This window comes from Bos indicus, chromosome 13, assembly GCF_029378745.1.
Source record: "Bos indicus isolate NIAB-ARS_2022 breed Sahiwal x Tharparkar chromosome 13, NIAB-ARS_B.indTharparkar_mat_pri_1.0, whole genome shotgun sequence".
NCBI classification, from domain to species: Eukaryota; Metazoa; Chordata; class Mammalia; order Artiodactyla; family Bovidae; genus Bos; species Bos indicus.
Window position 1 is genome coordinate 5,558,900 of NC_091772.1, and position 21,335 is coordinate 5,580,234.

The following is a 21,335-nucleotide window of genomic DNA, read 5'->3' on the forward strand; positions in this document are numbered from 1 at the left end:
ATATCCTTTGCAGCCCAAGATAGAGAAGCTCTATACAGTCAGCAAAAACAAGACCAGGAGCTGACTGTGGCTCAGATCATAAACTCTTTATTGCAAAATTTAGACTTAAACTGAAGAAAGTAGGGAAAACCAATAGACCATTCAGGTATGACCTAAATCAAATCCCTTACAATTATACAGTGGAAGTGACAAATTGATTCACGGGATTAGATTTGATGGACAGAGTGCCTGAAGAACTATGGATGGAGGTTCATGATCAAGGCAGTGATCAAGACCATCCCCAAGAAAAAAAAATTCAAAATGGCAAAATGGTTGTGTGAGGAGGCCTTACAAATAGCTGTAAAAAGGAGAAATGAAAGGTAGAGGAGAAAAGGAAACATATATCCATCTGAATGCAGAGTTCCAAAGAATAAGCAAGGAGAGATAAGAAAGCCTTCCTCAGTGATCAACGCAAAGAAATAGAGGAAAACAATAGAATGGGAAAGACTAGAGATCTCTTCAAGAAAATTAGAGATACCAAGGAAACATTTCATGCAAAGATGGGTACAATAAAGACAGAAACAGTATGGACCTAGCAGAAGTAGAAGGTATTAAGAAGAGGCGGCAAGAATACACAGAAGAACTATGCAAAAAAGATCTTGATGACCCAGATAATGATGATGGTGTGATCACTCACCTAGAGCCAGACATCCTGGAATGTGAAGCCAAGTGGGCCGTAGGAAGCATCACTATGAACAAAGCTAGTGGAGGTGATGGAATTCCAGGTGAACTATTTCAAATCCTGAAAGATGATGCTGTGAAAGTGTTGTACTCAATATGCCAGCAAATTTGGAAAACTCAGCAGTGGCCACAGGACTGGAAAAGGTCAGTTTTCATTTCAATACCAAATAAAATTGGTGCCAAAGAATGTTCAATCAGAGATCAAATTGCCAATATCCACTGGATCATAGAGAAAGCAAAAGAATTCCAGAAAAACAGATCTACTACTTCTACTTTATTGACTATGCCAAAGCCTTTGACTGTGTGGATCCCAACAAAGTATAGAACATTCTTAAAGCAATAGGAATACCAGACCACCTTACCTACCTCCTGAGAATACTGGATGCAGGTCAAGAAGTAACAGTTAGAACTGGACATGGAACAACAGACTGGTTCCAAATTGGGAAAGGAGTACATCAGGGCTGTATATTGTCACCCTGCTTATTTAACTTATATGCAGAGTACATCATGAGAAACGCTGGGCTGGATGAAGCACAGGCTGGAATCAAGATTGCTGGGAGAAATATCAATAACCTCAGATACACAGATGACACCACCCTTATGACAGAAAGTTAAGATGATCTAAAAGCCTCTTGATGAAAGTGAAAGAAGAGAGTGAAAAGCTGGCTTAAACTCAACATTCAAAAAATGAAGATTATGACATCCAGTCTCATCACTTCATGGTAAATAAATGGGGAAATGATGGTAACAGTGAGAGACTTTATTTTCTTAGGCTCCAAAATCACTGCAAATGGTGACTGCAGCCATGAAATGAAAAGATGCTTGCTCCTCGGAAGAACATTTTTGCCCAGCCTAGAAAGCATATTAAAAAGCAGAGCCATTGCTTTGCTGGTAAATGTCCGTCTAGTCAAAGCTTTGGTTTTTCCAGTAGTCATGTAACGGATGTGATAGTTGGACCATAAAGAAAGCTGAGTACTGAAAAACTGATGCATTTGAACTGTGGTGTTGGAGAAGACTCTCGAGAGTCCGTTGGACTACAAGGAGATCAAACCAATCAATCCTAAAGGAAATCAGTCCTGAATATTTATTGGAAGGACTGATGCTGAAGCTGAAACTCCAATACTTTGGCCAGCTGATGCAAAGTACTGACTCATTTGGAAAGGCCCTGATGCTGGGAAAGATTGAGGGCAGGAGGAGAAGGGGATGATAGAGGATGAGATGCTTGGATGGCATCACTATCTCCATGGACATGAGTTGGAGCAAGCTCCGGAGCAAGCTCTATTGGTCACTGAGTCGGACACAACTGAACGGCTGAATTGAATTCAAGATTGTCATAGCTTTTCTTTCAAGGAGCAAGTGTCTTTTCATTCCATGGCTGCAGTCACCATCTGCAGCGATTTTGGAGCCCAAGAAAATAAAGTTGTCACTGTTTCCACTGTTTCCCATCTATTTGCCATGAAGTGATGGGACCAGATGCCATGATCTTTGTTTTTTGTTTTTTTGGTTTTTTTTTGCATGATTCACAATTGTATCTATTTATTTGAATTTTTTCACATTTTAATGAATATCGTTTATTTTGTTAATTTATGGATCACAACATGTAAGTATTGACATAAGATATTTTTATCTCAAAACTCTGTATCTTATTTCTTTATTTTTTAATTTAATTTAATTTTATTTTTAACTTTACAATATTGTATTGGTTTTGCCATATATCAAAATGAATCCGCCACAGGTATACATGTGTTCTCCATCCTGAACCCTCCTCCCTCCTCCCTCCCCATACCATCCCTCTGGGTCGTCCCAGTGCACCAGCCCCAAGCATCCAGTATCCTGCATAGTACCTGGACTGGCGACTCGTTTCATATATGATATTATACACATTTCAATGCCATTCTCCCAAATCATCCCACCCTCTCCCTCTCCCACAGAATACAAAAGACTGTTCTATACATCAGTGTCTCTTTTGCTGTCTCGTATACAGGGCTATTGTTACCATCTTTCTAAATTCCATATATATGCGTTAGTATACTGTATTGGTGTTTTTCTTTCTGGCTTACTTCACTCTGTATAATAGACTCCAGTTTCATCCACCTCATTAGAACTGATTCAAATGTATTCTTTTTAATGGCTGAGTAATAATCCATTGTGTATATGTACCACAGCTTTCTTATCCATTCATCTGCTGATGGACATCTAGGTTGCTTCCATGTCCTGGCTATTATAAACAGTGCTGCGATGAACATTGGGGTACACGTGTCTCTTTCCCTTCTGGTTTCCTCAGTGTGTATGCCCAGCAGTGGGATTGCTGAATCATAAGGCAGTTCTATCTCCAGTTTTTTAAGGAATCTCCACACTGTTCTCCATAGTGGCTGTACTAGTTTGCATTCCCACCAACAGTGTAAGAGGGTCCCCTTTTCTCCACACCCTCTCCAGCCTTTATTGCTTGTAGGTTTTTGGATAGCAGCCATTCTGACTGGCATGAAATGATACCTCATAGTGGTTTTGATTTGCATTTCTCTGATATTGAGTGATGTTGAGCATCTTTTCATGTGTTTGTTAGCCATCTGTATGTCTTCTTTGGAGAAATGTTCATGGATTGGAAGAATCAATATAGTGAAAATGAGTATACTACCCAAAGCAATTGATAGATTCAATGCAATCCCTATCAAGCTACCAACGGTATTCTTCACAGAGCTAGAACAAATAATTTCACAATTTGTATGGAAATACAAAAAACCTCGAATAGCCAAAGCAATCTTGAGAAAGAAAAATGGAACTGGAGGAATCAACCTGCCTGACTTCAGGCTCTACTGCAAAGCCAAAGTCATCAAGACAGTATGGTACTGGCACAAAGACAGAAATATAGATCAATGGAACAAAATAGAAAGCCCAGAGATAAATCCACTCACATATGGACACCTTATCTTTGACAAAGGAAACAAGAATATACAATGGATTAAAGACAATCTCTTTAACAAGTGGTGCTGGAAAAACTGGTCAACCACTTGTAAAAGAATGAAACTAGAACACTTTCTAACACCATACACAAAAATAAACTCAAAATGGATTAAAGATCAAAATGTAAGACCAGAAACTATAAAACTCCTAGAGGAGAACATAGGCAAAACACTCTCCGACATACATCATAGCAGGATCCTCTATGGCCCACCTCCCAGAATATTGGAAATAAAAGCAAAAATAAACAAATGGGACCTATTTAAACTTAAAAGCTTCTGCACAACAAAGGAAACTATAAGCAAGGTGAAAAGACAGCCTTCAGAATGGGAGAAAATAATAGCAAATGAAGCAACTGACAAACAACTAATCTCAAAAATATACAAGCAACTCCTACAGCTCAATTCCAGGAAAATAAATGACCCAATCAAAAAATGGGCCAAAGAACTAAATAGATCCTTGTTTTTTGAATGTTGAGATTTAGGCCAACTTTTTCATTCTTCTCTTTCACTTTCATTAAGAGGCTCTTTAGTTCCTCTTTGCATTCTGCCATGAGGGTGGTATCACTTGCGTATCTGAGGTTATTTATATTTCTCCCAACAATCTTGATTCCAGCTTGTGCTTCTTCCAGTCCAGCATTTCTTATGATGTACTCTTCATAGAAGTTAAATAAGCAGAGTGACAATATACAGCCTTGATGTACACCTTTCCCAATTTGGAACCAGTCTGTGGTTCCATATCTGGTTCTAACTTTGCTTCTTGATCTGTATATATCAGTAAGAGAGAGATAAGAAAACACAGTAGTTAGGCAGCTAGGCTGTTTCTGTCATAGGGCTGATCAATATTGCCCAACTCTATGGTATTCTGGGGGCTCAATGGAACTGATGACCTTCTTAATCAATTTTCCCCCCAAATTATTGATACGGTGATAATTATTTAATTGTTATTTTAAATTTAGCTGAGAGATTCAGAATGCATATCAAGTGAGCATGTACTACTGTTATTAAGGAGCACAGGAATTTGCAGGGTCCTGAGCCCCCTGTTTCTTCCTTAGAGGAACCCTCCAGTCATCAGAGTGGCGTGGGCCATTATCAGGTCTATGTGTTTTCACTTTTAATCATACATGGTTTAATTCTTGTCCAGGTGAGAATGATGTTTAGAGGGAAGGAGAAAGAAAGACTGATTAAGAAAAGGTTGAGAGACACCTAAAATCCTATTGAGATTGTCTTTGCCAGATCTGTGGCAAAGGCTCATATTAACTCTTTCTAATATAGCAGGGGAACTGTCCATGGACCTTCAGGAACAAATTCTAAAAAGGAAGAATATAGCAATGATTATTATATTCAAGATGATATATGACATATTATTTAGAAATAAAGACTGACTGTACTTCCATAGAATATTTTAGAAAGAAATTTGCCTAAATATGTCAGAAACCTCCTCTCATATTTACTGATTTTGAGGCATAACACAAAAATTGTAAACATAAACCATTAAACTTGTTACCCAAAATATGGATCACACAGATTCATATTTGGTGGTGTCTATATTGAATTATTTGAAATTATATTTCAAAGTACAGTTTTAGATACAGTCATTACCAAAACTAGTCATGATATATCTTTGATATTAACCTAACAGATATCAGTTAGTAAATGATGATATTTTAAAATGATACTTTATAATCTACTAATACTTCAAATGCAGTATATATGGATATATGTGTATCTGTATGATGTATCTACATCTCATAGTTAATTTGTATTTTGCTTAATATTGCTTCTTTAACACAAATGCATGAGGGTAAATGCTGATTCCATGGGTGACGGTATGACCAGCAGAACATTAAAGATGTAACCAACCAAAGAATTCTCCATGGAGGCCTGTGGCCTTGGGGTACTGGTGTCTTCTCAGACTCTGCACTTTTAATCTCATTCATAAGCTTGATTCTGCATCAGTTTCTTGCCATTGACCCAGGGTGAGGTATTTGCTGAGTCAGCCACTGATGCAGCGGTATCCCACCTGGTCGCCTCCCCCTTCGCAGGCCCCTGTTTTCTCAGTCGTGGGAGACCTCTTATTCACCAAGTTTCACAGCAAGTTGTCTCTTCCTTGTTTCCAAAATGACCTTTCTTTAGCAAATCCTTTTCGTATTGTTGACTCTCTGGGAGTTGAGGGTAAAATTAATTTGGCAGGCATGATTCTTATGATTCTTATTAAAATTTATTTCCAGTAAGCCAGCATCTAATAAAGAGGGATTAATCCAGTGCAGAAGCACTGACATTTTCAGAGATTAAACAGGACAAAAGTATTGAAGGCTGTCTTCTAAGTCTTGACCAGAAGGGTGATGGAAGTCTGGAGTTCCTGACTTTGATGTTCTCAGCCAACAGCCCATTTAAAATTAATTAATATTAGGCGACAACGCTCTGTAAAGATGCAGAAGAGCCTTCAAATAAGGAGGTCCGCATGCTTCATAGCTAAGAGCTGACCTGATTCGTGATAGTTCTGCTCTGTGAACATCCCCGTTCGTGGGCCTCATTTCCTTTATTAGTGCCAGGCACGAGGGCAGAGTGGAGTCATGTGGCTTCCCCAGCTTCCCACAAAATTGTAAGGAATAATTAATGAAGGGCCTATACTGGAACCTTTTTTCAACTCACTTGATATAATTTGATTTTCTAGATGCACAGGTGAGAGTTTCCAAATAACAATAAATGTACATTCTTCAGCTAATTGGCTGCTGTTTTAATTATTATTGCTGTTGGTTAACAATAATACTCCCTGCTGCCAATACTCTGCAACACTATTCTGTCCCACCTCCAAATGTATACTATTATTATTACTAGCAGAGTATTACTGTGATTTTATAGCTTTTAAAGGTCTGGGACCTGGAATTCAGGCTGCTAGTGTTTAGACACTTTTTTTCTCTTTCATTTCCTAACTCTGAGTTTAAGCCAGTTACTAAGCCTGTCTCAGCTGGCCATCTCATCTGGAAAATGGGCATCATATTTACTTTGTGATCTTTAAGGAATATCACAGACAATTTTTTTTTAAATTTCCTTTGGGGCATATTAAATGGATTGAATTTCCCTGTGTATCTGAAGGTGGGTATGGTCAGGTGACTTGCCCTTGTGAGTAAAGGTGATTGCACATCTTCCAGGCAGATGTTTTAAGAGGCAGTGAACAACTTGCCATGTCTCACATCCCTTCTGCATCACAGTGTAGGGTTATCGTCTGAGTCTCTGACTATGTGGAGCAGATTCCTCAGACAACCCATGAGGGGCATGGAGCATGAGTGACAAGTAAATCCTACTTGATTTAAGCACTTGAGATGTTGAATTACTTATTTTTGTTACATAAACAAATAGCCTATCTTAATTTAGCTGCTAGAATAACCCAGTTAGTCAGGGTAGGTTAAGTTTGCTGCTATAATACAGAGCCCCATAATGACACTACGTAGCCCCAGAATGTATGCTGTACAGTATATGTACATCATGGGTTGACTGGAGACTCTTATCCTTGTCATTCTTACCTAGGGACTCAGGCTGACAGAATAGCTGGTAAATTACTGGTTGTCATGGCAGAACGGAAGGAGCTTGGAAAACCATGCACAGACCCATAAAGCTTCTTCTTGAAATACTGCATAGCATTTTTGCTCATGTCTGGAGGATTCCAACTAACCGAAAGCATGCAGGGGACAGTATTCCTACCTCTGCTTTAGAGAACTGTAGGTACTACAAGTAATATATTAATAAACAGCACTAACATTATAACCCGGAGAAGGCAATGGCACCCCACTCAAGTACTCTTGGCTGGAAAATCCCATGGACGAAGGAGCCTGGTAGGCTTCAGTCCAAGGGGTCGCTAAGAGTCGGACACGACTGAGCGACTTCACTTTCACTTTTCATTTTCATCCATTGGAGAAGGAAATGACAACCCGCTCCAGTGTTCTTGCCCAGAGAATCCCAGGGACGGGGTAGCCTGGTGGGCTGCCATCTATGGGGTCGCACATAGTTGGACATGACTGAAGCGACTTAGCAGCAGCAGCAGCAGCAGCAGCAGCATTATAACTGGTTCCAAATTGGGAAAGGAGTATGTCAAGGCTGTATATTGTCACTCTGCTTATTTAACTTATATGCAGAGTACATCATGAGAAACGCTGGGCTGGAGGAAGCACAAGCTGGAATCAAGATTGCCGGGAGAAATATCAATAACCTCAGATATGCAGATGACACCATCCTTATGGCAGAAAGCGAAGAAGAACTAAAGAGCCTCTTGATGAAAGTGAAAGAGGAGAGTGAAAAAGTTGGCTTAAAAAGATCAACATTCAGAAAACTAAGATCATGGCATCTGGTCCCATCACTTCATGACAAATAGACGGGGAAACAGTGGAAACAGTGACAGACTTTATTTTGGGGGGCTCCAAAATCACTGCAGATGGTGATTGCAGCCATGAAATTAAAAGACTTTTACTCCTTGTTAGAAAGTTATGACCAACCTAGACAGCATATTAAAAAGCAGAGACATTACTTTGCCAACAAAAGTCCATCTAGTCAAAGCTTTGATTTTTCCAGTGGTCATGTATGGATGTAAGAGTTGGACTATAAGGAAAACTGGACACTGAAAAATTGATGCTTTTGAACTGTGGTTTTGGAGAAGACTCTTGAGAGTCCCTTGGACTGCAAGGAGATCCAACCAGTCTATCCTAAAGGAAATCAGTCCTGAATATTCATTGGAAGGACTGATGTTGAAGCTGAAACTCCAATACTTGGACCACCTAATGCGAAGCACTGACTCATTTGAAAAGACCCTGATGCTGGGAAAGATTGAGGGCAGGAGAAGGGGACGACAGAGGATGAGATGGTTAGATGGCATCACCGACTCAATGGACATGAGTTTGATCATGCTCTGGGAGTTGGTGATTGGATAGGGAGGTCTGGCATGCTGAAGTCCATGGGGTCGCAAAGAGTCACACATGACTGAGCGACTGAACTGACTGACTGACTGACAAATTTTACATCTGTTCTCCATTATCTAGTACATTATCTAACATGCATATTATCTATAATGTTACCAGCTTAAAATTTTACATGTTCATGTGTAAATAACCTGGGTTCGGAACAGGATTTGTAAGCAATTTACGTCTTAGTTCCAGGGTTAAAAAATATTTGATTACATCTTTCCAGGTGGAAATTTTGTAATTTGGAAAATTTTTATTAACTTGTATAGAAAATATTCCTTAAGAAAGAAGAAAAAATTGTGAGCTTTATCTTCTACAATACTTACTTATCAAGGCCCTTTATGAGAATATTAAGCTTGGGACTCCTTACTTTAGGCTCAAGGACATTTAAAAGAACAGCTACACAACTCTCCAGTTTCATTTTGTTTCATTCTAGTTTATCCAAAACAAAAAATATTCTTATTGTGATTATGTTACAATGCAAGTTATAATCATTTGTGTACTGCCTGTCATGTATACCTCATTACCACTCTGCAAAGAAATAACTGTATAAATTATTACATTTGCAATACTGACTTAATTGAAGTTTAGTTTGATTTCAAATCTAAACGTTATTAATACATGCTCAAACTTATTAGTTGGTTATACATGTCATATTGGCTACTAATTTGATTTTAATAAAACACAAGAAAATAAAAGGCATAATGTCTCTGACACCATTGCAACAATTTTTCTCATTTTAATGAGGAATCTATCCAGTGTTTTAATGCATTTGTATGTGCAACCATTCATCTGGAACTTTCAATAATGTGACCATGACGCCCACACAGAACTCCTAAACCACCTGAAGGCTGGGCAGTTTGCCTGCATAGAAAAAATGAATTCTGCTTCCTAGAAAACAAAAGGGACAAGCAGAATGTGAGGATCAATGAAGAGTAATGGCATATTGTGTGATATAAATTAAAATAGAGAAAATGCAGTCTCCTGGGGTTCGTCAGGGACTGATCAGGGTCCAGACTGCTGTTCTGAAATCCAGCATCAGAACTTTTGGTCTGAAATGCAGATGTTGACACAGCCCTGCTGGTTGGCAGTGAGAGAGGCATGTGTATGATGGAATTTGTGGATTTAGTGAAGTGGAACAGAGCTGCCATACCAGTATTTGTCAAGGTCTCATGATGGGTGTGACACGTTAGTGACAGGTAAACCTGTGCATGTCTCTGAAAACTCTGGGGCCAGAGTTCACAGATTGTCTCATGCTACTTATCAGTGAGTGTGTTTCCTTCTTGACTTTGCTGCTGGGAAACTCATGACCGATTCTGTAACACAGTTTAAGTATTTTTGCAGAACCAGAGACATTTGGGGGTACTGTTCAGTATTTTATCGAATCTCATATGCTCTTTTTCTCATTACTTCAAGTTGTTTTTATGAAACCACACAAGGGATGAGTGAATGCATAAATTAATTCATCGACAGTCATATGATGAAACACCAATCTTTAAAGTCACAGTGATGAGATAAAGACTCACCAGAGGCCAACATATTTCATAAGCTGCATGCTACATAAACCTGTAGCTACTGAGGAAGTTACTGAAATGGAATCTAGTTGGAAACTTGTGGAAAATCTCAGAGATATTGTGAGCCAGAAATGTAGTAGATTTTTAAGGAATAGTGGGAAGTGCGGTCTAGAAAATTTTTCTTTTCTTGAGAGATAAAAAAAAAGCCAACTGATTTAGGAAAAAAAACATGTTGACATCTAAGTGGGAAGACTTCAGCTTTGATGGTAGAAGCCAATACTCATTGTGAGTAAAACTGGGGAAATGTTATCAGTATTAACAAGCTCCCTGCATACCTTGGGTAGCCCCAAATTGTTCCAGTCCAGCATAACTAACTGGCTTAGTGAATATGTTGAGGTGGAAGAGAGAGCTGTGATTTGGGTAATGGGTCCCTGGTTCATCCAGAATTAATCACATGGTAGTGAGGTGGGAAGAACAGGTTGTTATTTTGCAACCACTATGACAGTGGAATTAAATTCCTGAGGCTGGTGTTCCCATCAGTCTGCTGGTGGAGGAGAATCCAGAGGAATCCCAAACCACTGTGAAGTATGCACCTTAGAGACAGAAGTAGGCTAGAGGCTCCCATTAGGTGGCTCATTGACAAGGAACATGTCTTTAATAGACTAAGTGGCCATGATGGCAACGAAGTTCGTGTGTGTGTGTGTGTGTGTGTGTGTACCTGTATCTGTGTGTTGGTGGAGCTCCAAACCAAGGTGGAATTGTGATTATGGAAGGTGGGGAGGGCAGGAACAGAGTCTCTGTAAAGACATCCTCACATGCAGGTTTTATGAGGAAATGGCATAGCAACTCTTGGTCCAACCACTTATTAAAGTACTTTACATACAATAGCTCACTTCATGTTTTGAACTCTGTGATGTAGATGCTGTTATAACCACTTTACAGAAGAGGAAATGGAGACATGAAACACTTATTTAGCTTTCCCACAGTCACTGAACTTCTAAGCCTGGGAACTCAGGCAATAGGACTTCTGACTTAGCCACCTGGCCTCATCAGAGTTGCTGTTCTGAGTCCCTGCTCAGAACAGCATTGGCGTCTGTGAGCTGCTATCAGGATATATTTCAGAAGGACAGACACAGGGTGTGTTCAACCCCTCTTCCCCTCTCCACAATCACCTAACACCTACACCCTGTTTTTGAGCTTGGCTCTCCAACAGAGAATGAATCCCTTTTTCTGAAAAACAGATTCATTGGTGGAGATTTGCTACCATCACCTTCCACCTAACTGGTCTGTGAGGAATGGATTTCTTCACGTGTGCATCTCAAGGACCTGAGGTCGGGTCTTAGTCTTTTCTTTTACCTAAGTTAACCCATTTCCTCTGCTGTGACCATCTTGGCTGAGTATGGCATCTTTGGCCAAGCTTCTAAAAACAGTAGATTCCCCTTCATCCTGTTTCTAGGAAAACGGGTCCCATACTGACCCTGGAAAGGTGTAATGTAAGAAGGAGCCCAAGGGAGCCTCTGCAGGTTGAAGAAAGTCTGTCTCTCTCAGTTAAAGCAAAATTCAACAAAAAGCTGCATCCAGTTCATAGTTAAGCTCTCAGAAATTGGACTCATTAGCACCCCTAAGTAGGGACAGCATCACCAATTATCTCATGACTCCTAGAGCCTTGCTTTTGTCACAGATCATGGCCAGACAAGTGCCTCCTTTGCAGGGGAACATCCCTCTGTAATAACTGGCCATAAAGACCATTAGTGGTGACATTCCTTCTGCCTCTGATCTGCAATACCTTCCAATTACCATTGACAAGGTATCAGAAGATAATCCACTACGAGGCAGGAGTATTGAAAGCCGTAGCTCTGCTCCTTGAAAAGGGTAAAGGATAGAAAATGTTAATTGTATCCAGTAAGGTAATTTTTTTCAAAGTAAACAATTGAGGTGCAATGATGGAAACAAAGCAAAAAAGAAGAAAATAAGATGGCATTGCCCCTAATTGCTTCCTAGATTTCTCTTTGTCTCTCAATTTACTCTAGATCTGTCTCTTCCCCTCTGTTTACTTTTAAATTCTCTTTGTCTTCCCGAAGATTCATGATAGCAATTAACACCTATAACAGAAATTTAAGGGATATCAGTTACCTGGGAGTTCTACCAGCAATTAGAATGTTATAAGGATAAATTTAAATTCCAACCAAAGAAAAAGAAAATATCGCTTAAAAATCTTCAGTGACATTTTAATGCTGGAAACAAAACTCTTCCCAGATCTCATGGGTAATGCTTTGTGCATAGAGAGACCTTTTAAAATAAATGTCACATAGGACAGGGAGGGCTTTCCTGCTTAGAGCAGACTAGGAAGCTTTTCAGAGGCTCCAGGCCACACCCCTGGGTTCTCCGAAGAATGAAGGTTTATATATGGTTCATGCTTGGAGGACCCTAGCAGACAGGGTTTCACCAGGAAAACAGAGCTCCCATGAGTATTATGAAATGAGGGCTTTATTATGGGAAGTAGACCTCGTGCCAAAAAATGCAGCAAGACTGGGTCAGTGCAATCCGGAAGAGGAACCAGAGAATCCAAGCATCAGCTTGGTGTGGATGCCATTAGAACAAGAAGAGACATTCTGTAGCCAACATTCAGGGCATAGACCCTGAAAGAAGGGGCCTGTAGAAGGCTATGGCAGCGGTTGCTCCTGTGTAGACCTCACCTCCACAGCCAAGCACCTGGCAGGGGGCCTGGGCTGCAGTGAGGAGGAGAGCTTGACCAGTGTCTGAAGTGATGAGCCAGAGCAGCCAGATTGTCTGCCTCTGCCATGGCTGTATCGTGCCATCCTGGCATTTAGCGAATAAGGACTTCTGTTTCATTTCCTCCTTCCAAGTCTCAGGCAAGTTCTTCTTTGGCTAACCCTAACTGGGGGCAAGCAGAGGTGGAATTCTTGGAAACGTGGCTGCCAGCAGTAGCCAACTTGACATCACATAATCCAGCCCCTCTGACTCTACAGTAACTCATTCACCTCAAGCTCTCTGGCTACTTAGTATTTCAATAAACATGTCTGAGTACTCCTCACTATTCTAGGCATTAGTATATCATAAAAAAACATGGTCTTGACCTCTAAGTAGCACATAGTCTACTTAGCAGAGAGAGAGATGTGAATAAAAGCAAAAATTCAATGAATTCAACCCGATAAATATAGCATTTCAGTTATAAACAAAGTTAGGAATGCCAAGGAACAGACTCAAAGGAAGTCAGAGAGGGCTTTCATCAAGTATAAAATGGTAATTAATACAACCCAGCAATTCAGCTCCTAGCATCTACCTAAGAGAAAGGAAAACATGTACAAGCAAAGACTTCCATATGGCAGCATCAGAAATGATGATACCAAACTGAAAACAATTCAAATGTCCATAACGTGGTGAACGGAGAAACACCATCCAGGACATGCACACCACTGAGTGCCGTGCAGCTGTCAAAAAGGAGCACAGTAATGTCACAGGTAACAGCACTGGCGAACTGCAAACTCATTATGCCAAATGAGAGATGCCAGAAATACTACATGAATACTTGTGTTTGCCCAGGGCTGACAGCATGGATTGATTGCATTTAGGAATGAGGGAATTTGGGGGTTGAGAGAAGTGTTCTTACATAATTGTATAAAAGTACTAAAACCCATTGAACTATGTACTTACAATGAGTAGGATATGTAAGTTAAACCTCAATAAAGCTGTTAAAAATGTTACTTTTTTCTCACTTGGTAGGTCATGGTAGAAACCCTAAGGTGATGAATATATCACAAACACACTTTGAAGTGAATTCTCTGAGAATCTGGTTCTAGTATTGAGGCATCTACTCTGTTAGGTTGGCTAATGCTAGAAGCCGAAACAAAACAAAACAAAAAAATAGCTGAAACAGACAAATTCCAATATCTTAGCAATTTAAAGGAATACAGGTGTATTTCCTATTGTTCTAAGTCTACAATAGATGCTCCTCACTGGTAGGCAGGTCTCCCTCAAAGGCTCTTCAGAGACTTAGACCCTTCCCACCTTGAGATTATTCTACTTCCAGTGTAGATTCTAAGAATGTGTTTTCATTGGCATCAAGTCAAGGGAAGATAAAGAAAGGATGGAGGTGGTGGTGGTGGGGTTGATGGGGCTGGAAGTGATAAGCATCACGCCCACTCTTTCAGTTGGCTAAGACTCCAGCATGTGGCTGCACCTGTGGGCCAGGAGGCCTGGGGAAGTAGTCTAGCTGTGTGCCCGGGACAAACAGCAAACGTTTGATGAAATGCTAGCTGCGTTCCAGCCCACCAGCTTGCCGCATTTCCCTTTTTATCTCTTTTTACTTGCTGGTTGGAGGTTTACACAGAAACACACTGGGAAGTCTCTCAGAGGTCTTCTCCAGTGATGACTGATGCTAATGCAGATGTCCTTGCTGACAGTATGGTCACCAGTATGGCGAGGCTGATCAGATGACCCATGTTTTGCTGCATTGATACACACAGCTCTTTGGAGAAAGTTGTAGAAAACAAGGAGCAAGATTGCACCAGTACCTGAACTGCTCTGTATTATAAATTAAATGGCGGCAGAAATTACAAGCATCATCCCTCTATGACACTTCTGTTTTTCTTTGGGGACTTGGGAGTTAGTGTGAGGCCTGCGACTCTAGCAATTGGGAGAAATGAGTGAGCTTAGCCTTCCAAGGGTCCCGTTTGCTGTAATGGAGCAGGCATGATGATAGCAGGTCTGAGCAAAGAGACAGCTGCTATTTACAGAGCAGATCGATGCAGCCACCTATGTTATCAATATTCTAGCTAATGAGAGTTCTCCACCCAGGGACCATGGGAGAAGTCATAAAAACAATGATGCCCTCTTTGTTGACAGACCCTAAACTATTTCATGCTCAGTTCTACTAATTCCCTGTCTCATAAAGAAATTATCTAAGCGGGTTTATTAAAGCTCTCAGCATCCTCATCACACAGTCCTAGTGTGGCAGGAATAAGATATTGATGGATTGTCCATTGTCAGCTGTGCATAGGATCGCAGAGAAGAGCTGGATGCTTGTTGCATCTTCATGATGGAAGGGCAGAGGTGCTTAATTACACTGAAGCACTATTATCCCAGCAGCACTTCAGTTATCACTGTGAACACTTGAAATCTTTAGGATGAACTGCCCTGATTTGATAGTGGTAATTGACTGGAAAGGAACATTGAAAACTGTCTCTGCTTGTACATTTACACTTGTCTTAGGATATTATGTGTTCCTGCCTGAAACCTCCCGAGGCCGTCCCTCCAGCCTCAACCCTGTGTATTCAGACCCCACCTCCCTCTCACTCATCACAGCTCTGCTACTCTGTGTTTTCCAAATAAAACCAAGGGTGGTCTGCCCCAGTGCGGTCTGTGTTTGCTGTTCTCACTGTCTGGAGTCTCTTTCCCCAGAAATTCACAAGGCTGGGTCTTCTTCACCCCTTAGTTTTTGGTCGAAATGTCACCTCCTCAAGGAGGGCTTTCTTCACTCTTCAGGATAACATTCTCCACCCACATTACATCATCCTGCCTTGTTTCCTTTGAAATAATTTATCACCACAATGCTAACTTAATTTTTCTCTTTGCTTCCTGTCTGTCTGTCCCAAAAGAATGTGTATCTCACAGTCTCATAAAGGCAGAGATCTCTTCTTGCTGTGTTCACCATGATTCCTAGAACCCAGAACAGGGCTGGGTACATAGAGGTATAGAAACAGACAAAGAGCATCCAAATGAGAATAAGCAAAGGCTGTTAATCCAGAGCTTGTTAGAGTGATGGAGTCAGTTCAGTTTAGTTCAGTTCAGTTGCTCAGTCGTGTCCGACTCTTTGTGACCCCATGAATCGCAGCACGCCAGGCCTCCCTGTCCATCACCAACTCCCAGAGTTCACTCAGACTCACGTCCATCGAGTCAGTGATGCCATCCAGCCATCTCATCCTCTGGCGTCCCCTTCTCCTCCTGCCCCCAATCCCTCCCAGCATCAGAGTCTTTTCCAGTGAGTCAACTCTTCGCATGAGGTGGCCAAAGTACTGGAGTTTCAGCTTTAGCATCAATCCTTCCAAAGAAATCCCAGGACTGATCTCCTTCAGAATGGACTGGTTGGATCTTCTTGCAGTCCAAGGGACTCTCAAGAGTCTTCTCCAACACCACAGTTCAAAAGCATCAATTCTTTGGCACTCAGCTTTCTTCACAGTCCAACTCTCACATCCATACATGACCACAGGAAAAACCATAGCCTTGACTAGACGAACCTTTGTTGGCAAAGTAATGTCTCTGCTTTTCAATATGCTATCTAGGTTGGTCATAACTTTTCTTCCAAGTAGTAAGCGTCTTTTAATTTCATGGCTGCAGTCACCATCTGTAGTGATTTTGGCACCCAGAAAAATAAAGTCTGACACTGTTTCCACTGTTTCCCCATCTATTTCCCATGAAGTGATGGGACCAGATGCCATGATCTTCGTTTTCTGAATGTTGAGTTTTAAGCCATCTTTTTCACTCTCCTCTTTCACCTTCATCAAGAGGCTTTTTAGTTCCTCTTCACTTTCTGTCAGGCTCTGCCAAATGCAAGTGACTCAAAGGCAGGCAGAAGAGTGGGAAGCTTGATAGTGGGAAAAGGAAAACCAGGAAAGCATCAACTGACCCTGATGGAGGCTGTCGGTGTGGGGAAGCCAGAGCTAAGCCACTGAGAATCGTCCCACGGGATAGGATTTGGGGACATACTTGGCTCTCTCCACTTGCTCCCACCTTGGAAGTGGGAAAGATTAGGGGCAAAAATCAGGAAAGCTGTCAGTTATTGATGAGATCCTGGATGTGTGGGGCTGACAGCTGTAGTGGTTGTGGTTTGGCTTTCTGGGCTGGTTGCTGTGGGTTGTGGGTCAGAGTTCTATTTTTCGCTGTGGTCTGATCATTGTCCCTTGGTGTTTTCAGTCTATCAAAAGCAACTCAATGCACATTTGTTACCTTGGGATCTTCCCTGCATCTTCAGAGCCTTTGATTTTGCATCTGGCATTCATTTTTGTACTCATCCTTTTGTACAGCTTCCTTTCTCTCACCGAGTAATGTTTATACCTCCTCTGTGGCCTCATTTTGGCTGTTTATCTCAAATGGCTATTTATTTCAGGGACTCCTGCAACTCCACATTCATATCTCCTGCCAGCATCATTCTCTGAGTGAGGAGGATTCTCAGGCACTAGTTCATCTCCAAACTCTCTCCTTGGTCCTTCCTCCTCATTTAATACAGATTTTCTTTTCAACATGTGTCCTCTTTTATTCCTTCTCCATTGGCACCGTCTCTGCCAAATTCTTACATCCCTGCCAAGTATGGAATCCCTTTCCTTACTTTCTTTGTTGGAACCACACCTGATCCTGGGCTTTTCTGTGATGTTCAGGCTGCCCCACTGCACTTGGCCACTTAATGTAATGCAATCCCTTTACTCCATCTCTTGCTTCCATCTCAACAAATATTACTGAGAATCTCCAGATGACGAGTAGGTCCAAGGGCCAACATGTTTTCTTTCCTGGTTCTCTCTTACCACTAAAAATAAACCTGTTTTGTAAGGGACATAAATGGAGACCAGCAGCACCACTGAGCTCCTTTTCATTTTTGAGATTCAGTGATCCTTCATCAGATGTTAGCACAGCAAGAGGTCTTCTGCTCAATCATCAAAGACTTCCTTACTCAGAGACCAGCCTTTTCTCAGCTGGGTGGAAGCAGAACAGGTAGAAGCAAAAGCTTTAAAAAAGAAAAGAAGAAAAGAAAAGAAAAAAAAAGCATGCAAAAAGGGCTTAAGATTCCCACAGCACTCCTTACCCCGCAGGTTTAAATGGCTTATTGTCACAGTTGGCTGATTAGCTTAAGCATCACTTACTCATAATTATCCTGATGTAAACTGTATACATGCTCCCCATTTTCCTCCTAAGGGTGTAAGGACTCAGAGGACAGGAATAAAGCGTGACATAGTTTATTTATAGAGCCAAATCAGGGCTGGCTCACTGCAAGCACTTAAATGCTATTGATAAATAATGCACACGCTGGAGCCTTGGTCTGGAACTGAATTGAACCTGGAGTTCAAACACATTCTCCCTCTGGTTATATCTGCTTCATATCCTAGCAAAACACATCCGTGAAGTTATATGTAAGTGACTAGAGGAGTGAGAAACACCCCAGAGAAATGAAGTTTGTGCGTTCTGAGCTATCAAGAAGTGTTGTCCTAGAAACATAAATTTGCGGCTTGAGACAAGGGTTCTGTGACAGGCTTGACATTTACCTTCTGGCTGATTTGGAAATGCAAGGACATAGAAGAGGCCGATCACTGGATTTGAAGCGATGAGTATGCAGTTTTCCAGCTGGCAATTCAGAGAGGGTGATGTGTTAAGACTATAAGGAAGATGCAATACTTCCTACTCTCAATGAGCTTATAGTTTATTGCATGTCAAATTCCAGGAAACTTACCAAAGGACTCCCATGGCCTGCCTTACACATCATTTGCTGTCTCATCTTTTACCACTCCTCATCTAGAAATATACATCACATATAAACCCTACTTCTTCTCTTCCCATCTTTATTTATATCATCAGTTCTACCAGGCATGCTCTGTCCCTTTTCCCTCTTTCTGAGGGACCTTTGCTCAGCCTGTAAGTTGTAGCTTGGGTGTACTGTCCTCCAGGAAGACTTAGACTGAATCAAGTACATCTCTTTTTGTTTCTTGAGCTTTCTGTGAATGGGGCCAAGTAATTCTGAGCAACCCTTAGCTCAGTGGACCTTGACCCTGTGTTCTTGCTTGTTTTCTCTGGCCTGTGAGACCATTCGGGGTGAGAACTTGGTCTTTTTCATCTTTGGGCACCTGTGACCTGTGGCAATACTGTACCACTGGAGGCTTAACACAGATGTGACGAGGGGATGAACTGTCAGCTCAGGTGGGCTGGTTCCTCTGTTGCTGTTGTCCAGTTGCTGATTGATGTCTGACTCTTCGCCTCTCCACGGACTATAGCACACAGTCTCCCCTGTCCTCCACTGTCTCCCGGAGTTCGCTCAACTTCATGCTGTTGAGTTGGTGACACTATCTAACCATTTCATCCTCTATCACCCCCTTCTTCTTTTGTCCTCAATCTTTCCCAGCATCAGGGTCTTTCCCAATACATTGGCTCTTCATGTCAGTGGCCAAAGTAATGGAGCTTCAGCTTCAGCATCAGTCCTTCCAGTGAGTATTCAGGATTGATTTCCTTTAGGGCTAATGGGTTTGATCTCTTTGCTGTCCAAGGGACTCTCAAGAGTCTTCTCCAACACCACAATTCGAAAACATCAGTTCTTCAGTGCTCAGCCTTCTTTACAGTCCAACTCTCACATCCATACATGATTATTGGAAAAACCATAGCATTGACTATATGGACCTTTGTCAGCAAAGTGATGTCTCTGCTTTTTAATACACTGTCCTGGTTTGTCACAACTTTCCTTCCAAGGTGCGAGTGTCTTTAAATTTCATGACAGTAGTCATCATTCACAGTGATTTTGAAGCCCAAGAAAATAAAATCTGTCACTGTTTCCACCTTTTCCCCTTCTATTTGCTCTGAAGTGATGTGACCGGTTGGCAGGATCTTAGTTTTTTGAATGTTGACTTTTAAGCCAGCTTTTTCACTGTCCTCTTTCACCCTCATCAAAAGGCTCTTGAATTCCTCTTCACTTTCTGCCATTAGAGTGGTATCATCTGTATATCTAAGGTTGTTCATATTTCTCCAGGCAATCTTGATTCCAGCTTGTGGTTCATCCAGCCTGGCATTTCGAATGAAATACTTGGTTGATTCCATAGGGGTTCAGATACTCTTGTGAGTCCACATGCTTACAAGATGTTTTCCTTCAAAGTAAAAACTGCCTTGGATAAAATTATATTTACTGTAAATTTGGATAATATATTTGAGAGTCCTTAGTCACTGATATTTAAGGAAATAATCAGAATTTTACTTTTAGGGAATTTTCTGGAGGTCCTGTGGTTAAAAAACTGTGCTTTCACTACCAAGGGCCCAGGTTTGATCCCTGCTGGGAAAACTAGGATCCCATAAGCCATGCAGCATGGCCAAAAAATAAAAATAAAAAAGAACTTTGTGTTTTGCATTTTGACAGTTAATTTTGTGGAGTATATAACATTTATTTAGGTGAGGAAAGACTGGGACTGAAATGATACATAAGAGTGGATAGGGTTCTTAAATATTCTTGTGACTGTAGATTAAAAATATAAGTCAGAGTAGAATAAAAAGTAAGCAGATACATAAAATATATATTATATACGTAATAAATAAATATAAAAAATATAAAGAGATAAATTATTTTATCTTTATATTTTTGTTCATATCTTCTGCTCACTTTCCTATAGTTTGTTTTTCTTATTGACGTATAAGTACTTTTAGTATATTAAGGATACTCTCTTTTTTTATATGTTTGTAAACATTTCCTAGATTATTTGGTTTTTAATTTTGTTTATGACCTTTAAACATAATTTTGACATATAAAGTAAAGCCCTTCATGATTACTACCCACTCTGCATGAAACTTCAGGGTGAACTCCTGCTTGTCACATGGTCTGAGTTAAGGAATTTGCTTTAATTTGAGAAGGAGGAAATTTAGGAGACCAGGATGGACAGGCTTGAGTGGTCTATGATTGTTGGTTAGAAGATAGATATTTGCCTATATCAAGAATTTTTTTTTTTTACCAATAATTCATAAAGGTTTCCAGCCTGAAGGAGGATTAATATGTTCAGTTCAGTTCAGTCACTCAGTTGTGTCTGACTCTTTGTGATCCAATGGACTGCAGCACACCAGGCCTCCCTGTCTATCACCAACTCCTGGCGCTTGCTCAAACTCATATCCATCAAGTCAGTAATGCCATCCAACTATCTCATCCTCTGTCACCCTCTTCTCCTCCTGCCTTCAATCTTTCCCAGCATCAGGGTCTTTTCCAATGAGTCAGTTCTTCATATCAGATGGCCAAAGTGTTGGAGTTTCAGCTTTAGCATCAGTACTTCCAATGAATATTCAGGACTGATTTGCTTTAGGATTGACTGGTTTGATCTCCTTGCAGTCCAAGGGACTCTCAAGAGTCTTCTTCAACACCACAGTTCAAAAGCATCAATTCTTCAGCACTCAGCTTTCTTTATGGTCCAACTCTCACATCCATACATGACTAGTGGAAT